Source organism: Pogoniulus pusillus, chromosome 32, assembly GCF_015220805.1.
Source record: "Pogoniulus pusillus isolate bPogPus1 chromosome 32, bPogPus1.pri, whole genome shotgun sequence".
NCBI lineage: Eukaryota > Metazoa > Chordata > Aves > Piciformes > Lybiidae > Pogoniulus > Pogoniulus pusillus.
Genome location: NC_087295.1, coordinates 1,367,769 through 1,389,600, shown reverse-complemented (window position 1 = coordinate 1,389,600; position 21,832 = coordinate 1,367,769). Strand labels below are relative to the sequence as shown.

The following is a 21,832-nucleotide window of genomic DNA, read 5'->3' as shown; positions in this document are numbered from 1 at the left end:
ACTGGCAGTGTGACACCCTTTAGGTTTTGTAAGAGCTTAGCTGATGTGTTGCTCTGGTACAGGCTGTACTGCTCTCATTTCTCAGTACAGGGAAGTCTGCCTTGGTTCCAGGTGGTAATTCTCTCTTCTCTAGTCCTCCTGGAATGCTGTTGTGTGGGGATCTGTGTTCCACCTTGTTCCAAATGGCTGAGTAGCTCCTCTCACTATGTGAAAGAATGTGCAAGGTTGGTATCCAGCCAGGCAGGAATGGGAGAGGCCTTTTTATAGGTGACTCTGGCCACAGCAGGGTTGCTCTCACTTTTGGTGTGTTCAGCTCTGATTTAGTCACTGAGTGCTTCCCTAATGTGCTGCTGCTACTAGGGAAATGCAGGTGGGCTTCAGAGGGTCAAGTGTGGTTAAGTACTAAGACCCTGCCTCACTCCTAAGATTCACAGATGATTGTTGGCTTGGGTAGCAACACAGCTCCCATGCATGGCAACCTGAAGGTTGGCAGTTGCCAGATCAAAAGCTGTTGAGCTGAGTAAGGGGAAAATGACATAGTAGTGTTGTGTTTACTGTGCCTACTGCTTCCAGGTTACATTAAAAAGAGACTCCCAAGAAGGCTTTGCCCTTGCCATGCCTCTTTAATGTGTGCCATGTGCCCATGAGCTCCTTAGGAGCAAGGCCTGGCCTGTACTGGAGTACTGCTAGAGACCTGAGACCACAAACTGGAGAAGTAAATGGTACCAATGCTCTTTTAGGTTTGCTTTTCTGAGGCAAATGGACTTCTGTACTGTTAGGAACAGGTCTGAGATAGAAGTAGTGTCACTTAACAGTGCTGTTTGCATCCTCTTGGAGAGCTCAAAACTGATTACAGGGAAAGCTCTGCTGCCTCTTCTAAATGTTTGCTGTAATCTGTACTCACCAACTTAAAATGTTGTAACTTCTGCTGGGATTTTGTAGCTCTAAAGCAGGATAATCCTCCTGGCTTGAGGTTTAAAGCTTGAGTAGAAGAGGATGATCTAATGGTCTGAGTAAGCCAAATGCAGTGGTTGGTCTCAGCTGTTTTGGGCTGTCTTGTACCTGTAACGGGACAGCACAGGTCTGAAATCAGTTTGGAGTCTGATGCAAAGTACTTCTGTATAGAGTAAGTGATTGTTTTTTCATTTTAAGCCATCTTTGCTATGATTATGCAGCAGAAAAAAACCAAACATCATCCAGGCTCAGTTCTCCAAGTTGTGAGCAGCAGAATTCTGCAGCCATGCCCCTCAATAAACAAGACTGGGCTGTGTTCATGGTCCCTCTGGTAATCAGGCAGGGAAACAGTGCTGCTCCTGCAGGAGACAAACAGGCTTTGGGTATTGTGATGGGACAGCTGAGCCCATGCAGAGGTGGCACTGCAGCACTTTAGGTAGCTGCCCCAAAAACGAACCAGAAGGTTGCTGGTTTAGGTAGACACAGCAAGCAGCATGAATGTGCTTGATATGAGATCAGAGAGCAAAAGCACTGTCCAGGTGCCTTTAGAAAGCAGCAACCTCTAAATGAAGCCACTCAACAGCCTCTGTGGGTGAAGATTCCCTATGGAAAAGGTCCCTCCAGGGCCACTGAAAGAAGAGTGCTTTCCTTCCTGCCCTGCCTCTCCCATAGCTAACATTTTGCACTGCCATGGCAAAACTTTCTGGCTTGCTCCAGGAGTGGGTTTACCTCACAAAAATTATGTGAGCAGTGCTGTGGCTGAAAGTAGCTGGGCCTAGAGTCCTCCTGTGTCACTGCCCTGGCTGTGCTCTGCAGGAGGCCTGCCTGCTCCTCCAGTCCAGGATCTGCTGCTGCTTTGGCTTTGTCTCTACAGGAACAACCTCTTCAACACTGGAGACTCAGCTCTGACATCAAGCCAAGCCACAGAGCAGTCTCGATGGAGCCACGGTTCCCTCTGCCCTACTGCCTCTGTCCATGGGTTGTGTCTTCACTTGCAGGTAAGATCTGCAGGGCAGGGCACATATCATTGTCCCGTGTAAGTGACACTCCAAGCACAGTGACTGCTTTGTCACCAGAGGACTGGCATATAAATGTAATGAGAGAGAAAGATGGGGACAACCTTTTTAGCAGGGCCTGCTGTGCCAGGACAAGTGGTGATGGCTTTAAAAGGGGGAAATTCAGACTAGACAGGAGACATTTTTTGCACTGAGGGTGGTGAAACACTGGCACAGGTTGCCCATTGCAGGTCAGGTTGGCTGAGGCTCTGACCTGGTTGAAGATGTCCCTGCTCAGTGCAGAAGGTGGGTCTAGAGGCCTTTAAGGCTCCTTCCAACCCAAAGCATGCTGTGATTCTGTGACAGTCCCAGCAGAAGTAGCAGCAGCAAGAAGCAGAGAGTAGCTCCAGCTACAGGAGGCTGTTTGCTTGCTCGGTTGCCCTCAAGGTGTTCCTGCCTAGTGCCGAAATGTCTGCGCTGCACCGGGTGAAGGGTTGTGTCCAGCAGTGCCATGCCTCTGCCAGCACCTCACTGAGCTGGAGCTGAGCTGCAGGAGCTGAGGAGCAGGCCCTGAGCAGTCTGCTGCAGCAATCCTGCTGACCCTGCCAGCTGCTGTGCCCTGAGCATTCTGCTGCAGCAATCCTGCTGACCCTGCCAGCTGCTGTGCCCTGAGCATTCTGCTGCAGCAATCCTGCTGACCCTGCCAGCTGCTGTGCCCTGAGCAGTCTGCTGCAGCAATCCTGCTGACCCTGCCAGCTGCTGTGCCCTGAGCAGTCTGCTGCAGCAATCCTGCTGACCCTGCCAGCTGCTGTGCCCTGAGCAGTCTGCTGCAGCAATCCTGCTGACCCTGCCAGCTGCTGTGCCCTGAGCAGTCTGCTGCAGCAATCCTGCTGACCCTGCCAGCTGCTGTGCCCTGAGCAGTCTGCTGCAGCAATCCTGCTGACCCTGCCAGCTGCTGTGCCCCTGTGCTTAGCTGCAGCTGCTCCCTCAGCCGCTGCCTCCTTGGGTCTGAGGGCTGTGCCCACTGTGCCACTGAAGCTTGCTGAGCGCTCTCAGCAGACGGCAACGAAAGAGTTAAAGCCAGACAAATTCTGCCGCAGGGAGCGAGTGGACTCTGGCCAGTTCTGTCGGCCCGAGATGGGCTTTGCACAGCCCCTCCGCCGCGGCCAGCCTGCCGTTCCCAGCCCTGGCCCTAGGTGTCCCTGGAACACAGCACACGCTGGAGGCAGCGGCGCTGGAGCCAGGGAGAGCTGCTTGGATGGGGGAACACAGCACACGCTGGAGGCAGCGGCGCTGGAGCCAGGGAGAGCTGCTGGATGGGGGAACGCAGAGGGGAAAGTTCCTGGGTGCTTGCAGGCATAACCCCAGTGAAACTATACCTCTGCCCCAGGGTCTGAAACCCGGCCTTAGCCCAGCCTGCCCTGCAGAGGGAGAGGGTCCCAGAGCTGCCTTAGCCCAGCCTGCCCTGCAGAGGGAGAGGGTCCCAGAGCTGGCTTAGCCCAGCCTGCCCTGCAGAGGGAGAGGGTCCCAGAGCTGCCTTAGCCCCAGCCTGCCCTGCAGAGGGAGAGGGTCCCAGAGCTGGCTTAGCCCCAGCCTGCCCTGCAGAGGGAGAGGGTCCCAGAGCTGGCTTAGCCCCAGCCTGCCCTGCAGAGGGAGAGGGTCCCAGAGCTGGCTTAGCCCCAGCCTGCCCTGCAGAGGGAGAGGGTCTCAGAGCTGGCTTAGCCCCAGCCTGCCCTGCAGCAGCTGCACAGCGTCGGCTCCTAGCAGGATGCCTGTGCCTGTGTGTGACAGTCCCAGTGCATCACCTCAGACAGGAGCAAGAGCTGTGCTGGGGGAGCTGGGAGATGAGAACTATGGCTTCACGGCAGGTGAAAGCAGGGCAAGGTGCCACAGAAAGGGGCAGACCTGCCTCTGTACATCTTCAGTCGGCACCAGCTGCTGCTGCCTCAGCTGACAGCGAGGCAGTGCTGGGAGTCAAGTCGACAGGAATTCATGTGGCTTTGGAGATTAGAGTCACTTTGTGTCCACTTAGCCCTCTGCAGGCGCAGAGAAGGGATGGTGTTGGGTCTGCTGCAACCAGGAAGAGCAGAGGACCTGAGTGCACACGTCGCTGGGGGCAGTGGGAGTGACTGCACACCAGATCCACACGTCTGTGGGGAAGGGTTGTAAGGAACCAGCATGAGAAAGTAATTCAAACCTATAGCACAAGTCAGAGGAGGCAGCTTTAGAGGGGAGAATTTGTACAGGGATGGTCCTCTCCAGTGCCAGCCCAGGCTGGCTGGACCCATAAAGCTGTTTCAAAGGACATGGAGATGGACAGTGCCAGGGGAAGCTGTTCCTCTCCCATGCTGTAAGAGTTGGAAGCAGCCCATTAGAGCTGAGCTCTTCAAACACAGCACTCTGGCTTTCAATGGGCATTTTGCTCATGAAGAGGCTGAAACCAATTTTCAACAGCTATAGGATCAAAACTGTAACTGGCTTTTGTTCAAGCTCATGGAAGAGAAAAATGCTCTAGAGCTTTGCTAAGCACTGCAAAGTACCCCCAGGACTGCTGCTAAGAAAGGATAAAAGTTGTCAGTCTGTGATCTTAAAAGTTCTTTCCTGAGCTGAAATCCTACCAAGTGTAATTAGGAATTCAGCTCTTGATTCAAACGCTGTTGTGAGTCAGCAGCAGTATGCTCTTGACTTGAGCAGGATTCAGGTGAATAAAGGGAGCTTTGTAAAACCAAAACCTCCTCTTTTTTGTACTAAACTCTTTTCTTTCTCTTTTCTACCCTTAGAGTGAAGCTTCAGCTGCAGCACAATGGAGATGCCACAATTAGAAAGGACAGTACCCACCAGAGCAGTGGGTAGGTGGCTTGCACCAAGTGAGACCCTCGTTCACAGGCTCCAGTCAGTGCTGTCCTGTGCCAGGCTATGGCTGCAGAGAAGTGTGCTGGTAATTTAACCCCCCTTCTCCCAAGGCAAGGTGTGGTTGTGTTTCTGGTCACAGCAGGTGTGCAAGTGTCCCTAAGTGTTAACACCTGAGGAACTGCTCAGCCTGCTCTTGTTTGTGCTGCTCAGGTGGAGCCTAAAGAGGTTTTCTAATTTCATGTAAGAAAACACTCGAAGCAAAAGCTTTAAAGGGCCACAAAGACCTGGTTCTAGAGCTGACACAAGGAACACCTTGGAGCTCTCCTCTGCATGAGGAGCCTACTTTGCCACAACACACTGCACAAAAGAGTTGGTCTGGCAAGAGGGGAGAAATGTGACAGTGTTAGAAAGGGCATTTAAAAGCAGGGGCTTCAGCCCCACCAGGAAACCCAGCTGGAAGTATTTAGTCAACACACCTGAAAAAGCTGAGCCCACAATGCCTGCCAGCCAACCAGCTCAGCCTTTGTCCATCTCATTGCTCTCTGGATTTTAGAGGGATGCAGGAAAAACCCTCCACGTGCTAAAAAGCTCCTTTAGAGTCCCTTGGTCCCTCAGAATTCATGCCTGCAGAGTGGTGGCCGTGGTGATGCTCTGCTGCCACATTTCTGCAGCCTAATTCTGGCCTGATATTCTTGGCAGTGGTTTGGGTACTTCCCTCTCAAGATGGTTTCAATTCTGTAGCTTTGTGTTTTCTCAGTTATAGCTAAGTAAAATTAGACTGCAATTGAATTAGAACCCAATCAGCAGTTGTGGTCAATTAGAGTGAGATGGAGTGCTCTGCAGGGCTGGGGTGGGAAAGCACTGCTGGAAGGAGCACTTGGAGTCTCCAAAGGACACTGCTGTGCCTGTGCACTCACAGCAGACACAGGCAGGAACCTTCCCTGCCACTTGCCAGGACATGGGGTAGCTGAGCCCAGCTGTGGAGCCTTCTTCCCTGGAGAGACTTTAAATCCCCCTGGACACAAGCCTGGGCAGCCTGCTCTGGGTGACTCTGCTCTAGCAGGGGGGTTGGACTGGCTGATCTCCAGAGGGCCCTTCAAACTCTCACCAGGCTCTGATTCTGAGTTCTCCTTTTCTGCCAGAGCTGAGGGGTTATGTCTGGCACCCTCAGTGGCTGAACCAGATGGAATTTTCTTCTATAGGCTGGATGTTAGGAAGAAGTTGTTGGCAGAGAGAGTGATTGGCACTGGAACGGGCTGCCCAGGGAGGTGGTGGAGTCACTGTGGCTGGAGGTGTTGAAGCCAAGCCTGGCTGGGGCACTTAGTGCCATGGTCTGGTTGGTTGGCCAGGACTGGGTGCTAGGTTGGACTGGGTGTGCTTGGAGGTCTGTTCCAGCCTGCTTGATTCTAGGATTCTAAATCCAGATGAGAGGATGCTGTGGGCCCTTCCCTATGTGGTTTGTGTAACCTGCCAGACCTATGGGTGCCACACAGAATCACAGAATCAACCAGCTTGGAAGAGACCTCCAAGCTCATCCAGCCCAACCTAGCACCCAGCCCTGTCCAATCAACCAGACCATGGACCTCTCCCAGGGGCTGGGGCAGATTCATTAGTGGATTACTACAGGGTTGTGCTACTGCCAGCTGGACTCCACAGGCTATGGCTGGCTCGGTGGGGGGGTTTAAGTCAAAACATCTTGTAGAGGAGAACTCAATTCACTTCTGCACCTGCTCTTGCTGCAAACTAATTATTTTAGTCCTCCTTCTTGAATGAAGGAATTCTTGAATTGATGTAAATGCCTTGGCCAAAAGCCTGGCAGAGCCTGTCTGAGCTGTCCAGCAGGGCAGGGCTGTCCAGGTGGCTGTGGTGAGTGGGGAAGTTCTGCTCAGCCCAGCCAATGTAATCTGCTCTGCCAAGTGCCTGATGAGCACCTCAGGGCAGGGGGATTTAAGGTTTGCGGTAAGGGCTGGGAAGTTTAGGGGCACAGAACAAGAGCAGGAGGGGCTGGAGGGGACCTCTGGAGATCATCTAGTCCAGCTGCCTTGAAATTCACATATTGTTGGTGCTGGTTAACTTAGGAGGTTTGTGATGTTATTATGTTTCCCTCAAGGAGCCACTTAAAGCATCTTCCAGTGGAAATTGGTTTTTCTGTGCTTGACACTAGGCAGAAAAGTCTCTAGGTCTCTGCAGAGCTGCAAGCTGCCCCAGCAGCCTCACCTGCAGCAGGCCAGCTGGGCTAGCTAGGAGTGCACTGGTGGGAATCACCTACCCAGCACGTGTTCATGTCACACCCAGCTCTAAGAACAGCAGGAAGCAAAACCACTGACCCCTTGGCATCACACTGCCCTAGATCAGTGTGCACAAGCAGTGTGACTGTTCTCTGCAGTTCAGGTGTCCCCTTTGTGCTGATGGGACTCTTGCTGGTAGCAAGTGTGCACTGTGAGCAGTGTAAGCAGAGAGTAAGGACTAGTCCCTGCTCTGAAGGCTTTCCAGTACTATTGGCTGTAGGAAAAAAGAAGAGGGTGGAAGGAAGGACCACAACTTAGTGGCTCATTGCACAACCTTCTGCCTCTAAAAATGGACCTGCTTAAGAGGAAGGATTCACACTGAGGTCCTCTAGCTTGCTCCAGCAGTTGCCTCTGAAACCCTTGTTCTCATGGCAGGCTTTTAAAGGCACAGACACTTAATGGTAAGGCTGTACAGGCCTCCAGCCTGAGCCAAGCTGGGACTAATCTGTCCTCTCTTGTTCAGATGTTTACAACAGCTGCCTGGTGCAGTTTGGTGTAGATAGCTGTAAGTGGCTCCTTCCGAAGGGCTGCAATAGAGCACAGATTTAGGAGGCCAGATTGATCCATTCCCAGCTTCTGCTGAGCTAATGCAGAAGGGGAACCTGTAAATCAATAGGGTGAGCCAAAGGCAAGAGCTGGAGATAAGCAGGGAGAGACAGACGAAATCAATGCCCCCAGCTCCTGCGCTGGGGACACTGAGTCCAGAAGAGACGGCACCGAGGGTGTAGGCACCAGGTGACAGGACTGGCACCAGCCCAGGCCCATGTTCACAGCACTGCAGTGAATTCTTCAGCTACCTACTGAACTTCTCCTCCTGCAGACTACCACAGCAAGTCCATGGCTGTGCTAGGCTGTGTTTTCCAGAACAGCCTTTTTATGTCCAATACAGGGAGATGTATTGATAAAAGATCAAACATTAACCTGCTGGGGAAAATCAGGCACATCAAAGACATTGACTGGTACCCTGCTGCTGCCTGTGCACAGATAGAGAAACAAGCAAACATAATGCAGCAAGGTCCTCTCATCACATCTGAGCATTGATTTCATTCAGGCCCCTTGCTGAGACTTTCTGGGAAGACTCTGGCTGGCAGGAAAGCTGCCTGGGGACTTCTCCACTTCTGCATGTGTTTCCTACTACTGCAGTGCAGAGCTTGGCACTGAGAGAGAGTGAAGGCTCTCACATCTTTTGCCCCTCAAGACTGTATCACGCAGTAGATTATCACAGAATGACTTCTTTGGCTGGAAGAGAGCTCAGAGCTCATCTGCTCCAACCTCCCCACCATGCCCAGGGACACCTCTTAACTGACTCAGCTGCTCCAGGCCTCAGCCAACCTGACCTTCAACACCCCAGGCAGGAGGCAACCACAGCCTCCCTGGGCAGCCTGTGCCAGAGTCTCACCATCCTCACACTGAAGAACTTCTTCCTCAGCTCCAGTCTAACCCTGCTGTGCCTCAGCTCCAAACCATTCCCCTCTGTCCTGTCGCTAGACACCCTGATGAAAGGTCCCCCTGCAGCCTTCCTGTAGCATCCCTTCAGGTACTGGAATAACCTTTGTGAAGCCCTGGATTGTACTTTAAACCAAACTCTTTTCTGGATAAACCCCTTCAATTTTCCTTTGCCCAACATCAGTGAGGGTATTCCTGAGGACTCTGTTAGCACTAGAGGTCTGGCACCTCTTCCTCTTGTGTCCCTGTCCTCTGTCTCCATGTCCAACATTAGCTAAAGTATTTCCCACTATTGCAGCAAATTGTCTTCCTGTGGCCACAGACTAGGACAGAGTCACACTCTGGGACAGAGTGGCTGAGAGCAACCAGGCAGAGAGGGAGCTGGGGGTGCTGGTAGAGAGGAGCTGAAGAGGAGGCAGCAGTGTGCCCAGGTGGGCAGCAGAGCCAATGGCATCCTGGGCTGGCTCAGGAGCAGTGTTGATCATCTAGGGCTGGGTGCTAGGTTGGGCTGGATGAGCCTGGAGGTCTGTTCCAACCTGGCTGATTCTACAGTTCTATGATTCTAAATGGCTCTTTAGCATGGAGATGTGAAAAGAATCATTTACCCAAGCAGGAGGAAAACATCAGCTACTCCCAGTGGTCATAGGACAAGAGGAAATGGCCTTAAGTTGTGCCAGGATGAGCCAGTGAGGAGGTGAAGCCAGGTGAAATTCCCTTTTCCCATCCCAATCACACTGATAGTCCTTAGACCTCTGGTCTACTGAGGCAAGTTTGAGCAATGCTAGGATGCCTCTTCTGGCCTTTTGTGCTGCCTGTCAGTGTCCAAAGAGTGCTCCCAGGCAAATCCACTGTAAAGAGAAGCCTCCCTCCTAAGGGAAATAATAATGGATGTTGTTTCCAAGATGCCACTGCTCTTGGCTTTGTTTCCTCCTTCTTGTGAAATAGTCTCTTATTTTCCAAAGAGGAAACAGAGTCCTTAAATTAGATCTCGCAGGGATGCTGGCTCCAGAATTGTGAAAATGAATACATGAGCAATTAAATTTGGAAAACAACCCAAAACTTAGTCATGGAGCAGGAAAGAAGCCATTGATATGAAACCCAGAGTTATGCAGATCAGCTCACAGCCACGCTCAGGAGGTTTTTTTCACTCCTTAATGCACTTTGTTCTGCCAGCAGAAGCCTTCTTGTCCATTTTTCCCCAAGGAGATAAGAGTCCATCATTAAATAACAGATGCATAAAATCCTCTTTCTAGTTCTAAATAAAACTTTTCATAGCAAATAATGAAGGGGAGCAAAAATCAAAGATGAAAAGAAGCTACAGGGCTGGCAAGTGCCAAAGCAAGCCAGGGCCTGACAGATTCCTTTCATTCCCTGCATGGCACCGATTTGATTTGCAGGGCTGTTCTGAGCAGCTTTGCTTCGGACTGAGGATGGAGGTTTGGAAATGGAGCTCTCATTTGGTGTGAAGTGCTCTGGGGGTTGAGTTCCTTGCTGGTTCCAAACAGGTGGATTCCTGCAGGACAGGGCTGTGGGCTCAGTGGAGCTCTGTCAGCAGGCAGATGCTCTGAAGCTATCCCAGCCACAGAAAAACAGCTGCCCAGCAGCAGCGAGACCCAGCAGGCTGCAGGGAACAAAGCAAACCCCTGGGCAGCACTGCAGCTGGTCCTGCTGGCCAGACTCCTGCCCATCCAGGCCAGGATGCTGCTGGCCTTCTTGGCCACCTGAACACACTGCTGGCTCATGTTCAGATGGCTGTCAGCCCACAGGTCCTTTTCTGTTGGGCAATTTTTCAGCCACTCCACCCCAAGCTTGTAGTGTCGCAGGGCTTTGCTGTGACTCAGTGCAGGACCCAGCACTTGGCTTTGTTAAACCTCATAGATGTAGAAAGTTTGCCTCCAGCCTGGCAGAGTCACAGGCTAGTCAGACATGGGCAAGGGCCAAGAAAAGGAGCTGGTGTCGTGGAGGCAGGAATTAGCATGGCTGAGTCAGGAATTACACAAATAGAATTACTTTGTTTTCTTGGAATCCTGCCCCCTAACTATAGGCCAAAATAGTTTAGGTTTATTTTCAGATTCAGTTTGATTGGGAATTTCTTCAAAAAAGGATGTTTTGGGCAAATTTAGAGTTAGGGACTCAGGAGATGGAAAAGGCCAAGCTACAGAATCCTAGAATCAGGCAGGTTGGAAGAGAGCTCCAAGCTCAGCCAGTCCAAGCCAGCACCCAGCCCTGGCCAACCAACCAGACCATGGCACTAAGTGCCCCAGCCAGGCTTGGCTTCAACACCTCCAGGCACAGAGACTCCACCACCTCCCTGGGCAGCCCATTCCAATAAACACAGCTTTACCCCAGTGTTGATCAGGCTGAGCAGAGGATGAAGGGGACAGCAGAGGATTGAGGGAACAGCAGGTCTTACAGAGGTGAGACAGGCATTCAGCAGTGATCCCTTGCTGGACTGCTCTGCAGGAGCAGCCTTCTGGCGCTGCAGGCAACACCCAGTAGCTTATGTCCACACGGCAGAGCCCCGAGGCAAGTGACAGAGCTGCCAAACCCAGGAAGGTCTCTCCACTCTTCCACGAGTGGGATGATTGTGGAATGATGCTGCCTCAGCAGGGGAGAGCCAAACTATTAGTGTCTTCCCAGCTCAAAACAGCAGCCAGGGAGTTGGCTGCTGATATGGGCCGAGTAGCAGCTGGTCTGGGTGCCAGCAGCGGCTCTCTTAAGGGACCCCAGGGTTTGCCCAGCCTGCAAGTTTGCACAGAAGGGTGCACAAGTGAGAACTGTCCAAAGGCAGGGACGGGGTAAAACTGAGAGCCCTGCAAAAAGGTAGGAGCTGTCCAAAAGCAAGGACAGTCCAGTCATGGCAGGAACCTGGCCTGTCGGGCACTCTATAAAGGTGAGAGCTCTTTCAAGGCAGGGTCTCTCAAGGCAGGAACCTCTTCCCATTCTCCCTTGCTCTAAGCTTTCCTAGACAAAGTGTCCATTTGCCATTTCATACTGGCTGTGAAAACCCAGCCAAGCACCAGCCCAACTCCAGTGGGCTCCCACAGGGGTCAGTCCATGTGCAGGAAAGCACCTTTTGCTGTTGCCCCTCCAAGCCTGCAGGGCTGGGGGAGGGAAAGCAGTTTTCACACTGCCTGCTCCCATTCAAACCCGTGGGAGGTAGGGGGGGAGGAGAAGAAAGGAATTTGGAGTACTCTGGAAGAGCTGAACACCAAAAAACCCAGCACCTGGGCTTCTTCCACAGCCAGTTCACCCAGGGAAGGAATTTGAGAGAAAAGGAATTGCTCTCTTTGGCCACAGCACAGAGCTGGAGTTGATTGTTCTGTCCCCAGGAACACGTCCATAGTAATGACAAGTAGCAACTGATAGATGATTAAGGGCTGCATCATTAAAAATTGCTTGACCCCACTGCTGCAGCTGATTGGATTACCAAAGGTAAGGAGGCACTTTCCAATAAGCCTCTTCTCCCAGATGATCCCTGGCAGCTCCTCTAATGAAAACGTCAAGATCCCTCTGTCAAAGGCCTGTGAGTTCAGGAGGCACATTGTCAGCTGTGCAGATGGTCACCACACTCCTCACGGGGGCTTCTGCTCCACTCACTGTCTCCCTCACAGCAACAAACAACAGAGTGCCTGTGCAGAGGAGTTTCTGCCCTGCTGCCAAACGCCATTCGGCTTCCTTTGGCTCATCCCTGCCTCTGCAGTACCTGCAGCATCACTCGCAGGTCTGGATGCTTCTGTGTGGTGCTTGTCTCACACCTGTTCAGCTGCACAAGCTGCAGAGCTGGAAGGTGACAGCAGAATCACAAACCCTTCCTAAGGGGGGAAGGCTCCGTTGCTATTCGCTACACAAAAGGATCCATTAAAGCCAGTGCAGGGCTGTACAATCCAGCTCAGGGCACACAGGAACACATCCAGACAGGCCTGGAAAGGCTCCACAGAAGGAGACTCCACAGCCTCTCTGGGCAGCCTGTGCCAGGGCTCTGGGACCCTTACAGTCAAGAAGTTCCCCCTTGTGCTGAGAAGAGGTTTAAGAGCCTCCTCAAAGCGGGTGAAGGGAGGGAGCCTGCACTGCCACCACGCTGATTATTCTGGCAGACAGAAGAGTTTCTCGTTGGGTTTTTCACATTTCTAAGCACAGCACAGCACAATTCTAGAGAATTACCAATTCAGTGCATTTTAGCAGCCTGCCTTTTGAGCTGCTTAGGCAGACAGCTACATAACTGTAACTACAGTGAGATGGTAAGGTACCCACATATATTATGTTAGAAAGAGAGATTCTGCCCCTGGACATTGCTCTGCTGAGATCCCAGCTCCAGCCCTGCCTCTGGTTCTGCTGTCTCCAGCAGAAGGTCACAGAGCTGTTGGAGTGAGTCCAGAGGAGGCAACAAAGAGAGGCTGGAGCAGCCCTGCTATAAGGACAGGCTGAGGGAACTGGGGGTGTGCAGCCTGGACAAGAGAAAGCTCCAGGGGAGCCTTAGAGCTGCCTGCCAGCACCTGAAGGGATCCTACAGGAAGGTTGCAGAGGGTCTTTTCATCAGGGTGTCTAAAGACAATATGGAGGGAATGGTTTGGAGCTGAGGCACAGCAGGGTTAGACTGGAGCTGAGGAAGAAGTTCTTCAGTGTGAGAGTGGTGAGACTCTGGCACAGGCTGCCCAGGGAGGCTGTGGCTGCCTCCTGCCTGGGGGTGTTGAAGGTCAGGTTGGCTGAGGCCTGGAGCAGCTGAGTCTAGCTGAGAGGTGTCCCTGGGCACGGTGGGGAGGTTGGAGCAGATGAGCTCTGAGCTCCCTTCCAACCTGAGCCCTTCTCTAAAACTGTCAGCCAAATGCACACAGCTACAGACCTTAACAAGACCTTACTTTAGTGCCTGAGAACCGCATGAACATTTCACTTCTCTTATTAAAAACAGAATGCCCCTGAGGTCAGGAAAAAGCCACAGCCCCCTCTTCCTCTGGTCACAAAAAACAAAGGCAAAGAGGCTAGAAGCCAGCAATTCCTTCTTTCCTTTCACAGATCTCATGAGCTATAGAACAGGCTCTCTGTTTTAAAAAAACTCCCTGCAGATACAAAATTCAGCCTGCAAAAGTGGCTCCTGACAGCAGAGATTTGGTTGTTTACAATGTGTGGTCTCTGCAGCTTTCAGCAAGGAACCCAGGGAACTCCAAGTAAGCACAGTTCTGGTAAGGGTAACAATCCCTAGCAAAGTGGCAAGGGGAGCTGAGACTTAAGAGAGGCAGAGCAGAAGAGAACAGTTGATTGCTTAAAGCACTTTGCTAAGAAGCTTCATTTAAGGAGGTGGCAGTTCCCTTTTTCCAGTTAATCTGGCCTTTGGAAGGAAGGGGAAGCAAAGCAAGCTTCAGGCATGAAGCTGACATCAACAGGAGGCAGGAGGGTTGAGCTCCCTCTTGGAGCTTTCCTTCCTGTGTGCAAGGCAGCTTTAGAGGCTTCTTTTAAGAAACCCAAATCTTAAATTGCCTTCCTGTGCCATTCTCTGGACACAAGCCAGGAGAGGCATCCTTGCACAACTGTCACTTTTGTCTTACTGCTGCTCAGGACATGACTGGAGGCAAACTGGACCGCAGTTTGCAGAGTAAGGCCTCAGAGGAGGCTGAGTGCTCCCACTAAAGAGTTACACAGCTGTGTAAAGACAAGGCTCTGAAAGTGAGGCCCTCAGCATGCCACAAAGGTCTGGGTGCCCCTGCATCGACCTGGAAAATAAAGCAGAGGCTACTGCCTGCAGGTTACCTTCTGATGCTGCAAGGGTGATGCCTGCAGCGAGGCTGCGCTGCTGCTGGAGCAGGAGGAGCGCCTGGGTGTGCGGTGACAGCCATGCTGCAGCTGGTGGCCTGGGCTGGCCCTGCGCTGCCTGAGGAAACAGAGAACTAAAGTCAGCAGAGCAGGCACACCTGGGAGCAACCTGCCCAGGCAGGGAGGCAGGAGGCTGTGGTACCAGCAGCAGAGGGCAGCTGGAGGAGCATGAAAGCCAGGAAAGGAAGGAAGCAGAGCCCAAGAGCAGTCAACCTGCAGAGGGAGGAAAGTGCATTTGTTGCTTCTGGAAGTCAGCATTATTGCTGGGGCTGTGCTTGGTTTGGCTCCAAGGCTCCATGGCCAGCAACGGAGGAGTCTTCCCTCTGCACAAAGCATGCACGACCTTGACAAGCAGAGCTCAGGTCAGTCCTGTGTGGTGTGTTGCCAGCCTGCAGCCCAGCAGAGTGTTGGTGGAAATCCCATTTTGAATCTGAGAGCAGGCCAGAAGCCGGCGCCTTGCATCTGCCTTCTTGCTCAGATGAGTTCTTACATAAGCAGGGCTTTAAGCAGTGCTCTCTGACAAATTACCAACGTGGCCTTACTGGATGCTCCTGGCTCAGAACAATTACTGTGTGACCCCCAGCCCATAGCTGCAGCCTCTCTAGCTGCGTTTGCCACTCGGCTGCTTTCCTCCTGCCCCCTCCTTTTTAACATCACGACAATGGAATCTGGAGTAGTGGAGCTGTGTGGCTCACCACCTGCAGCATCTGCCATTTCCAGCTCTTCAAGGCTGCAGTGGCCACAGGAAAAGCTCATCAGGGCATGGTGAGGAGGAACTGCTTCAAACCCAGGGCACAGGCACCGGCTACGTAAAGGTGGGAACATCATCTCAGGGCGGGGAGGCTGCTGCAGCTGAAAGGACCTCAAGGCTAAATACCATCCCCTTGCAATTGCTTCGGAAATTACAGAACTGGGAATGGAGGTGGGACAGGTGAAGGCTAAGTGCTCAGAAATGTCACTGCCACTCTGCTGGGCCTAGTTTGCAGGAGAACACACTGGGAGGACGTTTTAGTGGTGCCACCTGCTCCTCAGAGACCTGCCAGCATAGCCGGGAGGGAAACCAAACAGAGCTGGGAGTGAAACCAGCTCCATAACTCGGAGTTTTGCTGCTTCCCCTTAGTGCTTAAGAGACACATTAGCTGCACTGATAACAGCCTGCTCCCTTTTCTCTAATCCACTGGAAGGGAGGATAGATGCATAAAAAGTATTAGGAGAGCTTTGTCAAGTGATAGATTTCCAATTGCTGAGGCAAGCCCTCTGTGACACGTGAAGAGATGAGCTAAGCACTACAGCCACAGAGGAGGAAGCAAGACCTGCTTAGGCAAACCTTCCTAACAGAAATGAGGGCAGACCTCAACCCTTACAAAGCTGTAATGAATTAAAAACCTAAACAGGGAAACTGAAAACAAATAATTCTATATAATTATATATGTCTGTAGCAATCTTGCACTTTTTGCAGCACTCTACAACTCAAGATGAGAAACTTCAGCTTTGGAAAAGCAGCAATTTTGCCATCGTAGCCATGATGCCCTAAAACATTCAAAGGTGTAGAAGCTCACATGGTTTAAAAATCCAGTGGGAAATTTATTTCAGCTGATGCCTCCTTGCAGTAGGTTTTTGTTCCTACAGAGTGACCCTTCCAAGTTCCATGGCACAAAAACCTATCTCGGCTCTCCTTGCAGCCTCCAAACAGAATTCACCAGGAGTGTCTAGGTCAAAGAGGCAGCAAGATGAAGCTCCAAGTTGTGCATAACTCCTCTCAAACAGACATCTGCTCAGATTCACCTGAAGGTTTGCTTTCAGCTAAGCAAGGGGAAAACTCAGCCCCAGTGAAGCAGACACATGGTGCTGACCTCTGTGCTCTGTAGCCAAGCTTGACTTTGCCTGGCAGGTTTTTCAGTAGGAGAAGGATCCTAACAGGCTTCACAGCTCATGGTGCAGCCGGGGACTAAACTGTGCTCCTGCTCTGGCTCATCTAAAGGGAGGCTTCCCAGAATGGACCTCTCAGTTAGCAGCTCCAGCTGCTGTGCCTCTGCTCTCTGCTGAATGAGGATGGGCTCTTTTATTTATTTATTTAAAAGTCAGTCAGTATTAGGCAGACATTTCTTTATTCCCCATAATCTTCAACACTGGAGAGATTAGCTTTTGCCTCCTGGGGAAAATAAAACCCCCTCTCACTCTTCTTTCCTCCCCTCTTGCTCCTTCTCTTTTTATACCATGTAATCTAAGTGTTCCATCACTGCAGCCCTACCCAGAAGAGCTGAGGATCTGCTGCACTGCATCCTCACAGATCTCAGCAGCTCTAAGCTAATTTACACCAGCTAAAAATTCTGTCTCTGGCAGATGATAAACCTCCCCCTTCAATTTAACCACAAATACATCCTTAAGACACAAACCCGCAACGCTACTTGGCAGGGAATAAATATCCTTCTTCTGACAGACTCCTAACAGGAAGCAGCAGGGGATCAGGAGAGTTTCTCTCAGCCACACCAAACCTGGGGAGAAGTCAGAAGTGACGTCCCCCTGCAGCATGTGCACACAGCCACGCCGCTGCTTACGCAGGCACCGCACCAGAAGCGCTTCGCAGGAGCCCTGCGTATGCAAGCTCCCCAGACCCGCAGCTGCCTGCTTGGGGACGCCTGGCAGCAACTGCAAGGGCTTTGGCTCAGCCAAGCACAAAAAGAATGTCACACATTTGAGATCTGTGATCCACGGTGTCACCTGTGACAGCAAATGCAGCTCAAGCTGTGACTGCAAAGGCAGCAGCCTCCTGCAGGGCTTAGTGGCTGCCCAGCATTAAAAAATGGATCAAAGGCTCTGCGAGTCTCATCTCTTACAAATCACTTCTGCCCCGCAGGTTACTTAACTCAGAGCTGCCCTCTGCAATTAGTGGTCACAGAAGACAAAGTAAGAAGTGCTCTGTTTAAGGGAGCAGCACTTGCAGTACAGTCTCATGTTGTAACTGAGTCCCAGGAGCCTTCTGGCTCCGTACCCACTGTACTGCTCGTAAACAAGGCAGGCTGGGAACAGAGAACCTCCAACACAGCCCCATGCAGTCACACATGGGTGGTGCTAACAATGTACTATGATGAAGATGATGACAAATACTTAAGCATCTATGTGGTTAGAATCATAGAATCAGTCAGGGTTGGAAGGGACCACAAGGATCAGCCAGTTCTAAGCCTCCTGCTATGGCCAGGGACACCTCACACCAGAGCAGGCTGCCAGAGCCTCATCCAGCCTGGCCCAAAACACCTCCAGGGATGAGGCTTCCACCACCTCCCTGGGCAACCCATTCCAGGATCTCAGCACCCTCATGACTGGATGAGGCACTTAGTGCCATGGTCTAGTTGACTGGATAGGGCTGGGTGATAGGTTGGACTGGATGATCTTGGAGGTCTCTTCCAACCTGGTTGATTCTATGGTGAGGAATTTCTTCCTAACATCCAGGCTGAATCTGCCCATTTCCAGCTTTGTTCCATTCCCCCCAGTCCTATCACTACCTGACAGCCTAAAATGTTCCTCTCCAGCTTTCTTGTAGCCCCCTTCAGATACTGAAAGGCCACAAGAAGGTCACCTGGGAGCCTTCTCCTCTCCAGACTGAGAGGAGACTTCTTGTTCCACACCCAAGCAGATGAAGTTGTGCTCTCTATCTGCAGTACCACTGTTATCCTGGGTTTTATGGCACGCACTCACTGCCAGCTCCCACCCCTTCAGGCTGCTGAAGGCTGCAGAAGGTGCTTGCCTGCTTCCTGGGGAAGGGCTCCAAGCTGGGGTAGGGAGAATGTAAAAAAGCAGGAGTCCAAGCATAGGGCACACTTTCTCCTCCTGATTTGCTGGGGGGAGGGAGCCTTAAACACTGCATTTTAAATCCACCCTCTCAGGCAGCTCTCTGCTGATGACATATCACTGTGCCTCTCAATAAAGGTGGGGGTATTTTTTCAGCCAGATTGCTTTTTCCTGTTTGGGGCAGTTTTATTATGCTAGATTCTAGTTACCATTCCTTGGCAAACACGACTGCCCTGACAAGTAATAGCTCCTGCAAATAGCTTCCTGGGATTTGATAGATGCAAGCTCTCTCTACTGCTAGTGTTCCCAAGGGGATAAATCTGGTGAGCACTAGGCATCCATGCTCAGCAAGTCCCTCCACGAGGGCTATCAATACTCTGCAGCCACAAAGTAGATTTAATAAACACAGGTCATTTCCCCTCGGTGCTTGACCTGCCACAGCCACTGTGCCACTGCCTGGGCACTGCTGAGCTCCCCAGCTGCACAGGGCCTCCTTTCAGAGGTTTTGTTGTAACACTGCTTGCTAAACCCTTTCCTAACATCCAGTTTGAATGTTGCATCCCTCCTTCCTTTGGGAGATAACACAGCCCTCAGGGCTGGGGGGTTAGAGCTGCCTTCTGATCTGCTCTGACACAAGCGTGAAGAAAGCATAAAAGATGGCATAAAGATGAGGAAGGGGAAGAATCCTGGGGGAGATGCTCTGGGACTAGCAGGTAGTGTGTTCAGGAGCAGCTGTCTGGGTTCCTTGAGGACACTAACCTACACACACTGCTCCAGAGGCAAAGTCCTGAGGATAGCAAGTTACACAGAAGGCTGGCTTCGTGCAGCAAATTCCCTGCCTTGTCTTCTTCTGATGTCCTGGGCCTCAAATGTCACAGCAATTTGTGACAGAGACAGTATCTGTTACAAGGAGACATTGCTGCTGCTGGGACTGGAGAGGAGAAGCAGGCAAGCTGGAAGAAGCAGAGGCCTTCCTTCAGCTCTGAGCTAGCATTTGGCTGGAGGCAGTGCTAAAGAGGAGTGGAGGATGCTTTCTCCGAGTTGGGGGATGCCAGACTAGTTGGGTGAGGTGGTGGAGTTAAGGTGAAGGTGGCAGTAAGTTTACTATGCTCTACAGAAGAGAGAGGGGCCAGAGGAGGAAAAGGAAGAAATGAATGAATGATGACTTGTGAAATGTGGAACTGTGCATTCACAGCACAGGGGAAGGCAGCATGGCATGAAGTGAGTAACACTCCTGACTGACCATATAAAGGGGATTGTAAAAGGAAACTTCAAGCAGCCTGTTTTAGTCTGAGGCTTATATATCAGTGCAAGCCTTTACTTTTAGGCTATGTCTCAGGCTGAACTCAGGCAAAGCCAGGACATGGTGCTAAACCTCCTCCCAAGGGCAGCCACGCTCTCTGCAGGCAGATGAGAGCACAAGGATCCTCTGAACAAGGCTGTTAGCAGTGCAGTCCCTCTGCATCTAAGATCCAGGGTTTCACTTGGAAACAACAGTTAACTTTACTAAGCCATCAAAAGTGACCAGCACCTCTGCCAGAGGATCAATACTAGAGCAGGGTGTGGAGCCCTCAGAGTTTGGAAAGCAGCTTGTGCAGGAAGTAAACCATTCACAGGGCTATTGAAGATGAAATGCCAATTTCAGTCCAAAGGCCAAGCCCAGATAACCTTCTGTGTGCCATAAATGCACTGAGTATGCTTCCATCTATCATCACTAGACTAAAGGACTTGGCCCCGCTCACTTTCTGAAGGCAGCTTTCTCACTGCCTGCAGCACTGCAGCTCTGCCTGCTCTCCTCTAGAGTGACAGACTGGCTTGGGTTGGAAGGGACCTTAAAGGTCATCCAGTTCCAGCATCCCAGGCAGGGGACACCTCCTCTGCACCAGGTTGCTCAAGGACCCATCCAACCTGGCCTTGAACACTTCCTGGCTTGAAATGGAGCCTCCACAGCTTCTCTGGGCAACCTGTCCCAGTGTCTCAGCTCCCTCCTGGGGAAGAACTTCCACGAATTCTCACTTTTGGGTGCCTCTGAGTTGCCCCTTCCCCCCTTCTCGTGCACAAGCTGATCTGCTGCACACAGCTAAACTCTCACCAGCACGTTAAGGACTCAGCTCAGAAGGCACCGAACTGGAACACCTGCATTTGTCATGGAACCAGGGAACTGATTCCAATGCTTTTACTTCCTGAGCAAAGGACATAAACGTTGCTGAGCTATTTCTTGCCCTAAACTTCCCTTGACATCATAACTCTGGCAATCAGGTGGGAACCAGGAAGAAGGAACCTTTACAAGTGATACCAAAATGATCTCAGCCTAACACCATATGTTAAAATGAATAAATACCTTAAATATACTCTGTATAGATGAAGTGAAACTTAACAGGGAGGAAGAAACTGGAATCCACCTGACAGACACAGCAATGCTTTTGTCAGAGAGGCCTTCTGGTCCTCTGGTGATTCCTTCCCTTCCTTGTACGGTCAGGGTAGAGCACCAGGCTCTGCTGGCAGGAACATCCCACAGGCAGGAGCTGAAGTCCATGAACAGAGACGTTTCAGAAGCCAGTACTTGAAGAAACAAGACTTAGCAGTCTGGTGGAGTTTCCCAGCTCCCATTCCAATGGTGCTGTGAAGAGCTGCCCTGGAGCCTTCGCTCCACCACGCTGCTGCCAAGGCAGCTACGGCTGGGGCAGCTTACACAAGCACTAACAGAGCGGTCAGAGACAGGAACCTCTCTCCCTTGGCAACTCCGTGTGAGCAAAATGAAATATTTACCAGGGAAATATACCAGAGAACCACCTCATCTGCTAGAATATTCAGTAGAGTTTCAGTGGGACCTTTAAAACATTAACTGGAAAGGTTTTTCCAGGTGAGGAAGAGGCAACTGCCTGGCAATGTCTGCATGGAAGCGTCCATCACTTGTGCACCGACAACTCTGGGACCCAACCTGCCCATGCCATGCCTGCTGCTTTTGCTGATGCCACAGGAGAAGACCAACCCTTCCAGTGCCCTGCCTGCAGCTCTGCTGGCCCTGGCATAAATGCCTGCATTTGGTTGGCAGCAGAGCAGTTTCCCTTCGGGCACCTGGCCTCTCTGGCTCTGTTATAGGTATTCTGGCTACTTGCTGCCACAAAGGCAGTTGGGTCATTCTTTTTAACCCATTCTCATGCTTTTGGACTATTGCTAGAAGCAGTTCATGTGCTTGGTTGTCTGTCAAACAACCTGAATAAAGAGAACAAGGTGAGAGGAGAGCCTACACAACCTCAGCACCTCTGCAGCCTCAGTCCCTGGCCTCAGCTCTCAGGACAGACACTGGCACTCTTCTGGCAGCCTGCATTGCTCAGCAGAGAGTCATGTGCTGGGCTGCAGCAAGAGCAGTGTGGGCAGCAGGGCAAGGGAGGAGATTCTGCCCCTTGGCTCTGCTCTCCTCACACCCCACCTGCAGTCCTGGGTGCAGTTCTGGAGCCCCCAGCACAAGCAAGACATGGAAGTGTTGGAGCCAGTCCTGAGGAGGGCCATGAAGATGTTCAGAGGGCTGCAGCAGCAATGCTATGATGGCAGGCTATAAGAGTTGGGGCTCTGCAGCCTGGATAAAAGAAGGCTTAGAGGAGACCTTGGAGTGGCCTTCCAGTATCTGAAGGTGGCTACAGGAAGGCTGGGGAGGGACTATTGACAAGGTCTTGTAATGACAGGATGAGGAGGAAT

The 21,832-nt window shown here is 51.7% G+C and overlaps 1 protein-coding gene across 5 annotated transcripts in view; it reads right to left on the bottom strand.

Moving 5' to 3' along the window:
* The window catches only part of LOC135189407 (prolactin-releasing peptide-like), a 79,719-nt gene that overhangs the window by 18,177 nt on the left and 39,710 nt on the right, over window positions 1-21,832 (bottom strand). For 3 of the 5 annotated variants that reach the window (XM_064169746.1, XM_064169744.1, XM_064169748.1), the window contains 2 exons: window positions 14,282-14,398; window positions 905-1,062 (listed from right to left, as the gene is read on the bottom strand). The gene's annotated coding sequence lies outside the window, so the exon portion shown is untranslated. Of the gene's footprint in view, window positions 1-904; window positions 1,063-14,281; window positions 14,403-21,832 lie in introns of all 5 variants that reach the window. The other 2 variants (XM_064169745.1, XM_064169747.1) reach the window with 2 other exon arrangements.